Below are 15,392 nucleotides of genomic sequence, written 5' to 3' on the forward strand. Positions count from 1 at the left end.
CCCATTACCATTCTTTCATACTTTTTTGTGATGCTAAATAATATGGATTAATCTCCACTGTTTAGGTATTGAAATAACATGAATTTAGAGGATGAAGCAAAATATTAAAATATAAAATCTGCTTTCTATAATGGCTCATGATCTCTTCTCTCTCTAGCCTCTTTTTTTTCTATTCATGACCCAATGCATTCATGGGTTGAGAGATATAGTCCATTATGATCACATAGTTTTTTGCAAATAGAATAAAGCAGAGATGTCAAGAATTCCTATATGAAGACATTTACCTCTAGCCATCTGCTAAAATCCCTCTCTGTTGTCCTCCTAGATCTTTGGGTATGGTTTTAGAACTCCTGACCACACATATATATCTTTGTCTCTTGAATAATCCACACCGCATCTTATGATCACAGATTAGAAACAAGAGGAAACCAGGAAGGAAGGAAAAGAAATCACTCTTTAAATCCCACTCCACTCCCAACTCACAAGGAGAACACAAGATAGTGGGCAATCTTGGTATCTCAGTAAAAAATGATCTCTCTCCTTGAGAAGTTCACAATCTAAGTGGAGAAATAAGGTTTATAACGCTATATACAAACTATATACAAGATAAACAGGAAATAGTCCACAGAAGAGAGGAACTAGAACTTAAAAGAGTTTGGGAAAAGTTTCCTGTAGTACGTGAGTTTTAGGATTGAAGGAATCCAGGGCAGCCAGGAAGTGGAGATTGAGAAGGGAGGGTGTTCCAGGCATGAGAGAAAGTCAATCCCAATGCTTGTTTGGAGTCAGGAGATGGAAGTATCTTGTGTGAAGAGTAGCAAGAAGATTAGTGTTACTGGACGGAAGAGTACCTTAAATTGGGAATGAAGAAGTATGAGAAGATTGGAAAGATAAGGGGAAATTATAGGAAATAATTCACAGAAGAAGGCACTAGAATTAAGAAAGGCTGGGGAAGGCTTCCAGTAAAAGATGAGATTTTAGGTGGAGCTTAAAGGAACATCAGTAGAAGGGAGAGTGTTCCAGGGCTTTGAACACCAAATGGAGGATTTCATCCTTGATTCTTGGATGTAAGAGAACGACTGGAGAGTATTCAGTAGGCAAGTGACATGGTGGGACACACTAGCTTTGTTGAAGCAACAAGGCACCTTGAGAGAGAGATAGAAAGTGGCGCATGCTGGGCAAGTCAAACTATTGTCACCGCTTTCCTGGTGGAGATAACCTAGCACCTTGAACCCTAAAGCATGAGGATAGTAGTGCCCCCTTGCTTCCAGTCCAGAACGATAACCATCACTGAGGGAAGTAGTCACTATGGAGAAGGGAATTCTTCTTCCCCACTAACTACTTCTTCTTCCCCACTAACTACTAACCAACTGGCACCAATGTCCAAGAACCCTGAAAGTAATAGCATCCTCTAGACCACCAGTCTAGCTTATAGCCTAGTCTTCACAGTCATCATCCCAGGAAACAGCTCTCATTTGAGATTTATGGAAATTATTTCTGCAAGTGCCAAAGCTACAGCTATTGAAGGTCCAGAAAGTCTTCACTGACAAAGTCCTTGGTTGTGGCAAATGGTTTCTCATCAGAAATGACAACAGAGAAACATGCATGAAAGTCTGCTGCACCTTAGCACCATAAGACCTCTCCTTGACTCAAAACATTTCATATGTATTAACTAATTTTCCATTAGAAAATGAATGGGTACCAGCTTTGTAATTTGTAGCTCTGATAGAAATGTATTTTGAACATAGTACATTTAAAAAGACCCAGCAACTAATCTCTGTCTTAGAATCGATACTATATCTATTCCAAGGCAGAAGAGAGGTAAGGGCTAGGCAATTGGGGTAAATGACTCACCCAGGGTCACTCAGCTAGAAAGTATATGAGGCTAGATTTGAACTCAGAACCTCCCTCTCTAGGTCTGATTCTCTATCTACTGCACCACCTAGCTGTCCCAACATAGTACCTTTGCAAGAAATGTTTTTTCATTTGATTGATTGATTGATTGATTCATTTTATAACCTGTTCTTGATAAAAACCATCCCTGCTTTTTTTTTGGTCACTGCTTCCTTTTCTAGTGTCCACTAACCATCCCTTTGATAATGTAATTTTCTCATAAATTGAAGTTAAGTTCATCTGCCTATAGTCTGAAGATTCCATTATCTTCCTCTTTAGAAAAATGGGACATTTACCTTTCTCCAGTCCTCAATTACCTCTCTCATTCTACATGTCTTTCAAAGATGACTGCCAGAGGCTCAGAAATCACATCTGCCACTTGTTTCATTGCCCTGAGATGTAGTTTATATGATTTCTTACAATCTCCTTATTCAGCTTAGATTTTTAACTCCTTACTAGCCATTTTTTCTGTCCTTTTCATTCCAGACATCATTCTCCTGGGTAAAAAAAACCCATCAGTAAACTAAGGGTTCAGTCAGGCATTGTCTCATTCACCATAAAAAGCAGTCATTCCTTTTTTTGATACTATTCTTTTCTCTAATATAGCTAATTTTGGAGGTGGTTTTCCTTAGATTAAAAAAAAAACTAACCTTCTCTCTTAGAACTGATATGAAATATCAGTTCCAAGGCAGAAGAGAGAAAAGGGCTTGGCAATTGGAATTAAGTGACTTGTCCAGGGTCACACAGCTAGGAAGTGTCTGAAGTCAAATTTCAATCTGGGACCTCCTGCCTCCAGGCCTGGCTCTCTCTCCATTGATATATCTAACTGCTCCCTATTCTTAACTTTCCTTGACAGCCTCAGCTCCCTTTGAGATTTAGTATTCCTGAACCTATTCATAGATGACCTGCATCATGCTTTTGTATCTATTATCCATGACCTTCCATTGCCTCCATGTTTCATAAATTTCTTAATCAGTCGTAGTTTCTTAGTGAATTCCCTGTGCATGTACATCTATTCTACCATCTCCCTCTTTTCAATACCTCTAGATATGTTCCTCATGTATAACCCAGGTTGAATGGCTTTCTGACTCTGGGAGGGGGAAGGGAAGAAGGGAGGGAGACAATGTGGATCATATGACTGGAAAACTTCTATGGAAATGTGTTATTAAAAAATAAAAATAAAGTTTGCAAGACACGTTCCTACTTGCATCTTCAAAAATTCATTCTTTTTTTTTTAAACCCTCACCTTCCATCTAGGAGTCAATCTGGCTCCAAGGCAGAAGAGTGGTAAGGGCTAGGCAATGGGGGTCAAGTGACTTGCCCAGGGTCACTCAGCTAGGAAGTGTCTGAGATCAGATTTGAACCCAGGACCTCCCATCTCTAGGCCTGGCTCTCAATACACTGAACCACCCAGCTGCCCCCCAGAAATTCATTCTTGAAAACTGTTTATCCCCTCTTCAACTTCCAGCAGCCAAGATGGCAGAATAAGGAAACTTCCATGTTCCTTTAGGGACAGTCAGTCAGTCAATAAGTATTTATTAAGTGCTCACTCTTGACAGCCACTGTGCTGGGGATATAAAGAAAGACAAAGGTCCTTTGCCCTTGAGGAGCTCACATCCTTATGGAAAGGCAACATGTAAATAATTATGTATATACATGGTACCTATTATGGTTGTTGTTACTGTTGCTCAGTTGTTTTGAGTCTATCTGATTTGGGGGGACCTCATTTGGGATTTTCTTGGCAAAAATACTGGAGAAGTTTCTCATTTCCTTCTCCAGCTCATATGACAGATGCAGAAACTGAGGCCAACAGGGTGAAGTGATTTGTCTAGGGTTACATAGCTTGTAAGTGTCTGAGGCCAGATTTGAATTCAGGAAGATGTTTTTTCCTGATTCTAAGCTCAGCACTCTATCTGCTCTATCTATGCCACTTAGTTGTCCCAATATATGTGTCTGTCCATCTGTCCATCTATCTGTCTGTACATCTGTGTCTATCTATCTGTCTGACTGTCCATCTATCTATCTGTTTCTGTCAGTCTATGTTCCATGTATCTATCTATCTATCCATCTATCCATCTATCTATCTATCTATCTATCTATCTATCTATCTATCTATCTATCTATCTATCTATTTTTCTGTCTGTCTGTCTGTCCATCTATCTATCTATCTATCTATCTATCTATCTATCTATCTATCTATCTATCTATCTATCTATCTATTTTTCTGTCTGTCTATCTGTCCATCTATCTATCTGTCCATCTATCTATCTATCTATCTATCTATCTATCTATCTATCTATCTATCTATCTATCTATCCATCTATTCATCTATCTATCTATCCATCTATCCATCTATCTATCTATCTATCTATCTATCTATCTATCTATCTATCTATCTATCTATCTATTTTTCTGTCTGTCTGTCTGTCCATCTATCTATCTATCTATCTATTTTTCTGTCTGTCTATCTGTCCATCTATCTATCTATCTATCTATCTATCTATCTATCTATCTATCTATCCATCTATTCATCTATCTATCTATCCATCTATCCATCTATCTATCTATCTATCTATCTATCTATCTATCTATCTATCTATCTATTTTTCTGTCTGTCTGTCTGTCCATCTATCTATCTATCTATCTATTTTTCTGTCTGTCTATCTGTCCATCTATCTATCTATCTATCTATCTATCTATCTATCTATCTATCTATCTATCTATCCATCTATTCATCTATCTATCTATCCATCTATCCATCTATCTATCTATCTATCTATCTATCTATCTATCTATCTATCTATCTATTTTTCTGTCTGTCTGTCCATCTATCTATCTATCTATCTATTTTTCTGTCTGTCTATCTGTCCATCTATCTATCTATCTATCTATCTATCTATCTATCGATCTATCTATCTATCTATCTATCTGTCTGTCTGTCTGTCTATCTGTCTGTCCATCTATCTATCTATCTATCTATCTGTCTGTCTATCTATGTGTACATATGCATGTATGTACACATATGTAAATGTAAATGTGCACTTAGAGACACATGACTAGCCACAGTATAGACAAAAAGGTTACAAGGTAACCATGTGGGAAAGGCACTAGCAGCAGGGAGACCAGAAATGACTGATCCAAGGGTGGCTTTTCTATGGAGTCTGGGATTGGGAAAGACAGAGGAGGAACAGGGGAGCATGCCAGGCAATCTGTCTGTCTGTCTGTCCGTCTATCTATCTATAGAGAGCCAATGCAAAAGCCCAGAGATGGGAGATGATGGACTGTCATGTGTGAGAACAGCAAGAAGGCCAATGTGACTGGAGACTAGACTGTGGAGGGGAGTAGTGAATAATAAGGTTGGAGGGGAAGGTTGGGGCTAGGCTGTGCAGGGCCTTAAATGACAAATAGAGGGGAGCAGTTAGGTGGCTCAGTGGATTGAAAGCCAGGCCTGGAGATGAGAGGTCCTGGGTTCAAATCTGGCCTCAGACCCTTCCCAGCTGTGTGACCCTGGGCAAGTCACTTGACCCCCATTGCCTAGCCCTTACCACTCTTCTGCCTTGGAACCAATGCACAGTATGGATTATAAGACCAAAAGTGAGGGTTTAAAAAAAAGACAAAGAGAGGAGTTTGTGTTTGATCCTGTGGCAATGGAGTTTGCTGAGGGGCTGGCAGCAGTGTGTGACAGTCACCTCTGCCCTTTCAGAAATTGCCCTGATGGTGTGGATAAATTGGAAGGGGCAATCACACGGATGAACTGAGGCAAGGGGGCTGACTAGGACACTAATGCAACCCTCCAGGCAGGAAAGGGTTAACAGGGCTTGAACTAGGGGAGCGCCTGTGTGAGCAGAGTTGGAGTTGCTAATAAAAGCTGTAGAGATAGAAATGATAAGGTTTAGCCTATGGGATGGAGGGGGCCTGGGAGAGGGAAAGCAAGGGTGACGCTGAGGTTCTGAACCTGCATGACCTTTCTCCATAGAAACAGAAGTTGGGGAAGAGGGAGAAAATAGGTTCTGTTTTGAACATGCTGAGCTGGCAATGCCTCTGACTTCCAGTTCTAAATGGCCTGTCTCCCTCCTTCCAATCATCTGAGATCTGCCCTCCCACAATCCGGGGTATGTCACTCTGTCCATCCAGCCTGCTTCCCTTTCTCTGTGATAAATTCTAAAATAAGTGGTTATTCTCTTTGGCAGAAAGAACCCGAAGGCAAATGAGAGCGGAACCCATTATCACGACTCCTGTAATTTCCCCTCCAGAAACCAGGCTCCTCTATCTTTGGGGAGAGCTACATTCAGATGAGAATCTCCCCTTTTGGTTCCTCCACCTTTTGAAGGATGACATTATCATTCAGGCAAATCAAGAAATTATTAGCTACTCTGCTTTTGGCAGAGAGAGTGCTCAAGCAGGCGTTTGAATAGTTGAAGTGCCTGGCATGGGAATTATCTCTTGGACTCCTTATCTGGTTCTTCTTTCTGCAGAGCCACAACTAGGAAGGGGTAATAGGGGGTTTTGCCCAGGGCACGACTTCTGAGGAGCAGGGTTTCTTCCATAGTAGTCCTCCCACCCCTCTCTGACATCTGCCAGCCCCAAGCTCATACCACCCCTCTTATCCACAGTCTGGCTAGCTCTGTTCTCTCATCTGGCCCTCAACTGCCACCCCTACCAGTCCTGTCACCGGAGAGAGAGCTGGGGGTTGGACCACTCTTCCACAGGTTCATTCTTGCAGCATCCCACCTCTGTGTTCTGATCCATCACATTGTTCCCTGCCTTCCACTCCTTCTTTCAACCTGAGCCTTGAAGTTTAGGGTGTGGGAGTTATTAACTCAGCCAGTGATGGTGAACCTTTTAGAGGGGCAGGTGATGTGAGAAATGTCCTCAGGCATGCATGGCGCAGGAGAGGGGAACAGCTCAGCCCGGTGTCCCTCTGGCTTTCTATTAACAAACTGATGAACTCTGTGCTGGGGCAATGGCATACATGCCCACAGAGAGGGCTCTAATTGCCCTCTCTGTCACACATGCCATATGTTTGCCACCATGGAACTAGGCATAAAGGGCACAGGCTAGATTCTCTAAAGGAAAGGCCACTAGAGCGCCACTGTATCTGATTTCCACCATCCCCTGAAACAATAGTTTGAGATTATTTCAGCAAGAGCATGTTTTTTTGCCTAGGAAGCCTGAGTTCCTGGCTGCTTTCTATTATCTTTGTGTTTCTTACTTGAATACAGATCTTTAACAAGCAACCAGAAAGCCTTAGAAATAAACATTTCTAACCTAACCTGAGTGGCAACTTCATCAATGTGGGAGAGTTCTTGGGTTCTTTCTGGAGTCAGTGTCAGCTGCCCAGTAGGAGGTACTTCTTGAAACGATGCTGCTTTTTGGAGAAGATGATCACTGGCAGACTTACTGGAATTTGAAGAGATTAAGGAGATAAGCCTGGCTGGTCAGAGGAACTGGACCTTGGGAGTTGTTCAGACCTAATGATAAACAGGAAATATCTGTACAATAGTCCTTTCCCTTTCAGGTAGAATGTAATAGGTGTGATGCACTACTGTATGACATTTCAAGTCTTTGTGAATGTGTGACTAGGAGTCTTGGATTTTAAGTGCTTCCTTTGTGGCTGAGGAAATAAATAGTTATGGAGCTGGGTTTGTTTCAAACCCCCCCAATACATTTTTTGTAAATCAAAACAACTCTGAGTTACCACCTCACATCTAGCAGACTGGCCAATGTGACAGTAAAGGAAAATAATAAATGTTGGAGGGGATGTGGCAAAATTGGGACACTAATGCATTGCTGATGGAGTTGTGAATTGGTCCAACCATTCTGGAGTACAATTTTGTAACTATGTCCAAAGGGCTTTAAAAGAATGCCTGCCCTTTGATCCAGCTATACCCCTGCTGGGTTTGTACCCCAAAGAGATCATAGGGAAAATGCATGTATAAAAGTATTCATAGCCATGCTCTCTGTAGTAGCAAAAAACTGGAAAATGAGGGGGTGTCCACCAATTGGGGAATGGCTGAACAAATTGTGGTATATGTTGGCGATGAAATGCTATTGTGCTCAAAGGAATAATGAACTGGAGGGATTCCATGTGAACTGGAACGACCTCCAGGAACTGATGCAGAGTGAAAGGAGCAGAACCAGGAAAACGTGGTACACAGAGACGGATACACTGTGGCACAATTGAATGTAATGGACTTCTCCACTAGCAGCAATGCAATGATCCAGGACAATTCTGAGGGACTTATGAGAAAGAACACTATCCACATCTAGAGGAAGAACTGTGGGAGTAGAAACCCATAAGAAAAACATATGATTTATCATGTGGTTCAATAGGGATATGATTAGGGTTTTGATGTTAAAAGATCACACTGCAAATATGAATAACATGGAAATAGATTTTGAACAATGATACATGTATAACCTAGTAGAACTGCTTGTCAGCTCTGGGGGAGGCGGGGGAAGGAAGGGAAGGGGGAATCATGAATCATGTAACCATGGGGAAATATTCTAAATTTAAAAACTAAATAAATAAAAATTAAAAATATATTTTATTAATATTTTTGTTTTTATAACATCTAAATATTTCCCCTTGTATTCTCCCCCTGTCTTCCCAGAAAAACATATCTTCCTATAAAGTATTTTTAAGAAAAAAGAAGAAAGAAATTTTAAACAAAATCAATCGGCATATTAAAAAAAACAACAACTATTGCATGGCACACCTGTGCCAACCTCCCTCCATCTTTCCAAAGATGTAAAGAGAGATGCCTTCTCATATTGAAGAGACTCTATTAATCTTGTTTGAGAAGACTGAGTCATACCCAAGCTTTGCTTAAGAGATTTTCCGCTGGAACTCTGGGGTGGGGCATAATGAGACAGAAAGAGAATGAAAGAAGCCTGATACTTCTTTGGGGTTCAGGCTGCTCCAAGATGGATCCAAGCTCTGGGTGAGTCCAGAGCTGAGCCCTTGGAGAAAGGGGTCTTCTGGGTCACAAAAATAAAGCTCAAGGCTTCATGGAAAGAGAATTTGGGTCTAGTCACACCTGGGGAGGTTTTCCTTTTCCCTCAGGAGACAGAGCAAGCAGAATGGAATGGGGAAAAGCTCACCTTGGGAACAAGCTTCTCTTGACTCTGTAGCCAATCCCCCCCCCTAATTCTTTGTATCAGTTCTAAGGCAAAAGAGTGGCAAAGGCTAGAGGATCAGTATTATTTTGTCCAGGGTGACAAAACTAGAAAGTGTCTGTGGCTAGACTCGAACCCAAGTCTGCTTGACTCCAAGACTGACTCTCTATCCACTGTGCTTGCTACCTAGCTGCCTCAGTTAATGTTAATATGAAGGTTTTCTAAGTCAATAATGCATCCTGCAAGGATTCTATGTATGGTTCATGGTGTGGAAGCAGGCTGGCAAATTTACTCCATGAGTCTTTTTCCACTGGTTTTCATGGGGCAAAGAAGTCCAGGCCAGGAAGCAAGAGCAACTGGTGGATTCCAGGGGTGGATTGGGTCCCTTTGTAGCTAGGAAGTGTCCAAGGTCAAATTTGAACCCAGGTCCTCCTGACTGCGAGTCTGGCACTCTACCCACTGTGCTCACCACCTGCCCCTGTAACCAATTATTTTTGGTGCAACATCACTGTGTGGGGGACCTGGAGATCAACCAGAAGCCACTGCATCCTATAAGCCTTTTAGCCAGGAGCCAGAGCCTGTGACCCACAGGAGAGGACCAATGCATATAACATGCTCAACATATCCAAAACAGAACACATTATCTCCTGCCCATACTCTACCTCCCCCCGCCCCCCAGTCCTCCTCACTTTCAAAGTTCTCTATTCTCAGCAGCTGGTGGTGCAGTGAATGGATAGAGCACTGGACCTCAGCTTATGAAGACCCCAGCTCGAATCCCACCTCAGAAACTTAGTAGCTGTGTGACTGTGGACAAGTCACTTTATTGCTTTCTGCCTTAATTTCCCCAACTATAAAACTGGAAAAACAGGACTTACCTCCCAGGGTTATGAGGATTAAATGAGATGACATTAGTAAAAGTACTTAGCACAATGCCTGGCACACAGTAGGCACTATATAAATGCTTATCCCCTCTCACTATCCTACTAGCCACCCAGTTTTAGAACCCCAGCATCATCTCAATTTCTCACTCTCCCTGACATCATCTATCCAGTAAGTTGCCAAATCTTGTTCTTTCCATTTAAACATCTCTTGAATGTGTTCTTTTCTCCCTATTCACACCATCATCCCCCTCATCAGAATCTCATCACTGCCCATCAGACTATTTCAATAGCTTCCTAATCAAATTCCTTGGCTCAAATTTTTCCCCACTTCAACTCATCCTCCACATCTGCCAAAGATAGTTTCTTCAAGCACAGGTTTTATGGGTTTTTTCCCCTCTTGCTTTAAAGGAAGCTTGATGGTGCAGGGAAGATCTGAGTTCAAATCCGACCTCAGACAGTTATTATTTTTGTGACCCTGGGCAAGTCACTTAACCTATTTCCTTAACTGCAAAATGGGGATAACAATAGCAGCTGCCTGGAAGGGTTATTGTGAGTATCAAAAGTGGCAATATCGATAAATTGACATGACACATAGTGAGTATTTAATAAATGCTTATCTCTTTCCCTCCCATAAACTTTGTCTTGAGGATCAAATATAAACTCTGACTTTTAAAGCCCTTCAAACCTGGCTCCAGTCTACTTTTCCAATCTTGTTATACATTACTCCCTTTTCTGAGCTCTGCAGTCCTACCAGACTGGTTTTCTTACTATTCCTCAAATATGACACTTTATTCCGGTCTCCTATCTTTGTCCTGGCTGTTCCCTATGCCTGGAAAGCCCTCTCTCCTTTCCTCCACCTTTTAGAATCCTTTGTTTCCTTTAAAGCTCAACTCAAATGTTTCCTTTGACTTGAAACATTTCTTTATGTCCCTATTTAGTTGCTTGTATACTCACTCACTCCTAAAAAAATTACCTTGGACTTATATACACTCATTGATGCACATTTTTGTCCCCCTTTAATATAATATCACTGAAGGTGGGGACTATTTCACTTTTCTCTTGCATCTCAGTCCCTAGTAGAGAGCTTGGCACATAGAAGGCACTTGATAAATACCTTTTTTTTACATTTAGATTTATTTATTGGTTTGTTTTTTATATTAAAATAACAAGATAACTCCTCCCACCAGGGGGAGCATCATTTGACAAAAAGATAAATGTATAAAATTGTCTTGTGCTGTAAAGAATGATGAACAGGAGCATTTCAGAAAGAGCTGGAAAGACCTCCATGAACTGATGCAGAGTGAAATAAGCAGAACCAGGAGATCATTATACATAGTAACTGAAACATTGTGAAACAATCAGTGGTGGTAAATCTTAGCTATTCTCAACAACAACAAAAAAAATTGATCCAGGACAATTCTGAAGAACTTATGACAAAGAATGCTGCCCATCTCCAGAGAATCAGAATGCAGATCAAAGCATATCATTTTTCACTTATTTGGGTTTTTATTTTGAGGTTTGGGTTTTATAAGATTATTCACTTACAAAAATAAATAATATGGAAATGTTTTGCACGATAATACACGTATAACCTAGATCAAATTGCTTGCCAGCTCCAGGAGGGGGGAGGGAAAGGAGATAGGGAGACAATTTGGAACATATAACCTCAGAAAATTTAGGTGGAAATTTGTTATTACATGTAATTGGTAAAAAAAATCTTTATAATAAAAAACAATAAAAGTTTCTTTCTGTTTGTTCTTCCTCTGGAGGTGGAACACGCAATATTTCTATTGCTGTATATAATGTTCTCTTGAATCTGTTCTTTTCACTCTTCATAACATCATGAAAGTTTTCTTTCCAAGTTTTTCTAAAATTAACCTGATCGTCATTTCTTACAACAGTTGTATTACATTACAATCATATGCCATAACTTGTTCAGTCATTCCCCAATTGATAGGCATCCCTTCAATTTCCTGTTCTTGACCACCAGAAAGAAAGCCACTATAAATAATTTAGAATTTATAAGTTCTTTTCCCTTTACTCGGATCAAGTTAGGAAATAAACCCAATAGTGGTACTGCTGGATTGAAAGGTATCCAGTTTGTTTCTTTCTTAAAACACTTGCTTTCTGCCTTAGAATCAATACTATGTATTGGTTCCAAGGCAGAATTGTAGTAGGGCTAGGCAATGGGGTTTAAGTGACTTGACCAGGGTCACACAGCTAGGAAGTGTCTGAGGCCAGATTTGAACCTAGAATCTCCCATCTCTAGATCTGGCTCTCAATCCATTGAACCACCAAGCTACCCCCAGGTATAGTTTTATACTTCTTTAGGGATAAGTCCAGATTGCTCTCCAAAATCAGTTCACAGTTCCACCAACAGTGTATTAGTATCCCTATTTCTCAACATCCTCTCCAACAGTTGTCATATTGCCCTTTTATTATTTTAGCCAATCTGATAGGTATGAGATGATATCCCAAAATTGCTTTGATTTGCATTTCTCTAATCAATAATGATTTGGAGTATATTCATAGTTTTATATGTAATTATTTGTTATATATATATGTAAATATTTCATTTATATATACTTAATTTCTTCATCTAAAAACTGTCTCTTCATATCTTTTGACCATTTATCAAGTGGAGAATGACTCCTATTTTTATTTATTTTTTTAAGACCCTTACCTTCCGCCTTGAAATCAATACAGAGTATTGGTTCCAAGGCAGAAGAGTGGTAAGGGCTAGGCAATGGGGGTGAAGTGACTTGCCAAGGGTCACACAGCTGGGAAGTGTCTGAATCCAGATTTGAACCCAGGACCTCCCGTCTCTAGGTCTGGCTCTCAATCCACTGAGCTGCCCAGCTGCTCCCTGGCTCCCTGACTGTACACTGGGGTCTGAGGTCTCCATGGCCCCAGCTTGCCCCAAGTGCCATATTGATGGAGGCTTAAATGTCCCACACACCCTGCCAAGTAGCTGTAAACAATCAAAAGAACGTGGAAACAATAACTAACTGCTTAGTACGGGGCCATCTTTCAGGTAAGACACATGGGTTGCTGAGATGTCCAATTATGAGAAAACTCCTTATACCACATCACCTAAGTCCTTGGTTCAGATTCCCAGTCACACAAGACTAGGTTCAAACAATGCTCCATTCCATACTCACTGCCTTCCTTAGAGTCTGTGGAGATAAGAGCAAAATGTGACCCAAAGTTGCCCCGGAGCATTTAGTTCTTCATTGTGGTCATTTATTCCCCTTCCCAGTGGACAAACAGAGTGAATTATGGGTAAAGTGGACCACAAGTAAAATGACATCAGTTCCTTGGGAACAGCAGGGCCACCACCCTTCCTTAGGAACTACTCAAGAGAAAAAAAGCATCCCTGAAAAGCCCTTACCTCACCTTACCTGCTGCTTCTTTACTGTCTAGTCAAGCTTGTTCCCTCCTCTTGGGGGGGGGGGGGAGGTCAGTCTGAGCTGTCAGCTCACTGGACAAGACCCTAATTCTCTTGCACACATGGAAATTAGCTGTCTCTGGTGCTGACTTTCTGTCTGAGATCTAAGAAGGCAGAAAGCTTTCCTCGAATTTCCGTGACAGTTGCCTCTCCCCAAAACGAAGGCTTTGTTGATCAATTCATTCTGTCCAGGCCTTCTTTTAAAAGCTATATTGAGTGACACATGCAAAACCCAGTGGAACTGTGCCTCGGCTATGGGAGGGAGGACGGGGAGGAGGGGAGGGAAAGAACAAGAACCTTGTAACCATGGAAAAATATTCTAAATTAATTCATTAAATAAAAATTTCCAAAACTTAAAAACATAAAATAAAAGCTATATTGAGGGAAAGAGGCTCAGGAATTGCTGCTTGGGAGGATGGCGATGACTGGCTTCCAAGAGAAGGCTGAGCTGCCCATTTCTTATTTTGGGTTTGTTTTCTCCACCAGGAATAAGTGACCTTTGGAGATGAAAGGGCAGATTCGAGACGTGTTTAACAGGGAGTGGATATCCAAGGTAAATATGGCAAGAGTTAGGGAACACTGGAATGCCCTTCATAGCTAACATTGTCAATGGGCCAGGTGTGAACTAAAATTTGCCAAAATTGTTTCATTTAATTGTCACTACAACTCTGGGCAGCTAGGTAGCACAGTGGACAGAGTGCTGGGCATGGAGTCAAGAAGACTCATCTTCCTGAGTTCAAATCAGGCTTCAGACATTTACTAGCTGTGTGACCCTGGACAAGTCACCTGATCCTATTTGCCTATTTAAAGAAGGAAATGGCAAACTACCCCAGCATCTTTGCCAAGAAAACCCCAAATGGGGTCACAAAAAGTCAGACCTGAATGAAAAATGACTGAGTGACAACGACCCTGGGAGGCAGGTGCAATTGTTATCTCCATTTTACAATGAAGAAATCTGAATCAGAGAGGGTTCAAGATCATACAGTTGGGAAGTCCTCAGGGATGTCCCCAGGGCTCCTACCCTGCTACCTAGCTGCCCCCTAGTGAGTTTAAGTTACCTGGTCCAGATGAACTGCATTCCAGAGTACTAAAAGAATGAGAGATGTAATTGCTGAGTCACTGTCACTGATCTTTGAATCAGTCAGGTGGTTCAATGGATAGAGAACCAGGCCTGAAGATGGGAGGTCCTGGGTTCAAATTTAGCCTCAGACATTTCCCAGCTGTGTGATGCTGGGCTCTTAACCCTCACTGCATAACCCTTACAGTTCTTCTGCTTTGGAACCAATACTTAGTGTTGATTCTAAGGCAGAAGATAAGGATTTTAAAAAAATAAATATTTTATTGGTTGACTGATCAGGCTGGTTGGGAGAGCTAACACACCATTCAAAAAAGATTTGGACAAGTGGAATTGCTCATTGGCTATGTGAGGGGGATGGGAGGAGGGGAGGGAAAGAGCAGGAATCATGTAACCATGGAAAAATATTCTAAATTAATTAATTAAATAAAAAATTTCAAATTAAAAAAAAAAGATTTGGACAGGTGAGGACCATGGACTAACAAGATGAGATTCAATAAGGATAAGGGTTAAAATACTTAGACACCGGCTCAAGAAATCAAAGTGACAAACCAGGAAGCGTGAATAGCTAATGAATTGTCTGAAAAAAGAGCTGAGAGTTTTGGCACACTCCAAGTCCACCGTAGAACAGCCAAGAGAGCTCATTCAAGTGAAGGGTCACCTTCAGGAATAAGGATGTGAAACCTCTCGATACTCTGGAGAATGAAGTTCAGGTCTTGACACCATAGTTGAGGAAGGACATCCGTAACTTGGAAAGCATCCAGAGAAGGGCAACAAGGAAAATGAAAGTCCATATGACAGTTGGTGGAAGGAACTGGGGATGTTTTAGTCTATAGAAGAGAGGACTCATCAAGAACCAGATAGTTGCATTTGATTTTATAGAGGGTGTTATGTGAAAAAGGAATTAATTTATTCTGCTCGACCCCAGAAGGTAAAACCAGGAGCAATGTAAAGGCCAGATCAAGTTTGATGTCAAGAA

General features: G+C 41.2%; 1 protein-coding gene across 4 annotated transcripts in view; it reads left to right on the forward strand.

The window, feature by feature from the left end:
* The window catches only part of SPMAP2 (sperm microtubule associated protein 2), a 68,993-nt gene that overhangs the window by 20,843 nt on the left and 32,758 nt on the right, over positions 1–15,392 (forward strand). For 2 of the 4 annotated variants that reach the window (XM_056822087.1, XM_056822090.1), the window contains exon 3: positions 13,825–13,891. The exons of the other annotated variants lie outside the window; for them this stretch is intronic. The gene's annotated coding sequence lies outside the window, so the exon portion shown is untranslated. The remainder of the gene's footprint in view (positions 1–13,824; positions 13,892–15,392) is intronic. 4 annotated transcript variants of the gene reach the window in all.

The sequence above is a fragment of the Monodelphis domestica genome, chromosome 3 (assembly GCF_027887165.1).
Source record: "Monodelphis domestica isolate mMonDom1 chromosome 3, mMonDom1.pri, whole genome shotgun sequence".
Classification (NCBI taxonomy): domain Eukaryota; kingdom Metazoa; phylum Chordata; class Mammalia; order Didelphimorphia; family Didelphidae; genus Monodelphis; species Monodelphis domestica.